This window comes from Meles meles, chromosome 18 (assembly GCF_922984935.1).
Source record: "Meles meles chromosome 18, mMelMel3.1 paternal haplotype, whole genome shotgun sequence".
Lineage (NCBI taxonomy): Eukaryota > Metazoa > Chordata > Mammalia > Carnivora > Mustelidae > Meles > Meles meles.
Window position 1 is genome coordinate 23295815 of NC_060083.1, and position 1648 is coordinate 23297462.

Consider the following 1648-nt stretch of genomic DNA (forward strand, 5'->3'; position numbering starts at 1 on the left):
TTGTTCTCTTCTCTTTTGGCTTGATGGCCTTCTCGGATTTATTTATTTATTTTTGTGTGTGTATCTATTTCAAGTTTTTTACTTCTGGCTACTGTGAGGTTCATAATATATATACACACACACAGGCAGTCCGTATGAAGTTGATGGTCACTTAAATTCACATGTGTGCTGAAGAACACATTCTAAAGGCACTAAATTTTTACTCCACCTCTGTGTTTTTTATATGTGAATTATAGTTTACATTTTAATTCTGTGTATCCCTTGACTAATTTTTATAGATATAATTGATTTTTACTATTCTTGTGTTGTAACCTCCTTACTGGTTTATAAGTGATTAATCTACTTTAACTATATATTTGGTTTTACCAGTGACATTTTTTCATAGTTTTCTTCTAGTTATGTTCTTTTCTTTCCATTTAAAGAATTCCCTTGAGGGGCTCCTGGGTGGCTCAATTGGTTAAGTGTCTGACTCGTGTCCTTGGCTCAGGTCATGGTCTCCAGATGATAGGACCAAATCCCACACTGGGCTGCTAGCTGGGTATGGAGCCTGGTTGGGATTCTATCTTTCCCTCTCCCTCCGCCCTTCCCAATTCTCTTGCTCTCTATAAAAAAAAGAATTCCTTTTAAACACAAAACAAACAAACAAACAAAAGGAATTCCCTTTACATATCAAGTCATCATTCAAAATTTAAGAGGTCAAGAGCTCCCCCCAAAACAAAAGTTAACAGAGTTCATCACCACTAAATCAGTCTTATAAGAAATGTAGAGTTTTAGGGGGCACCTGGGTGGCTCAGTGGGTTGGGCCGCTGCCTTCGGCTCAGGTCATGATCTCAGGATCCTGGGATCGAGTCCCACATCGGGCTCTCTGCTCAGCGGAGAGCCTGCTTCCCTTCCTCTCTCTCTGCCTGCCTCTCTTGTGATTTCTCTCTGTCAAATAAATGGATAAAATAAAAAAAAATAAAATAAAATAAAAAATGTAGAGTTTTATGATTGAAATGACTGCATGAAATTCCTGAACAACACAATTTAACAGTGATCATTATTGATGAGAATATAATTATTGATGAGACTATAATTCAAGGAACTAGGTGATAAATTTAAAACAATTTTCACAACAATTAAGAACTTACAAGTATAAATTATATTTGACTGTAATAGCTCTTACTTTTTCTCACTGGCAAATGTAATATGGCAATATCTTATCATTACATGACTGGATTTAGAATATCCAAGTATATTTTCATATCAAGTATATATTACAAAATAGTAATGAAGCTCTAATTTGCAGAGTATGACTATGTTGTTACGAAGAAAATTCTGCAGCCAATTTGGATGTAACTAAAAGGACACATCAGCCATAAACAAAGGAAGGAATTCAACATACTTGAAAAGAGAGATTGGGAGCTGAGTCCATAAGAAGTATCCAGCAGGTCTCCCTGCCTTTCTTGGCCATACCTTGGGTTGTGAGTCCTGCCCCTTGAGTACCTAAAACATGCAGGTTGCTCCAAGGCTCAATGTTTATGACAAGCAGCAATTCTCACTGCAACTGGCTTTGGAAAGTGATGCACTGGTAATAGAATACTCCTTGGCTTTGCTTCTTTGTTAAAGAATACTTGCTCTAATAAAGCGCTTGCCTCCTTGGGGGCCA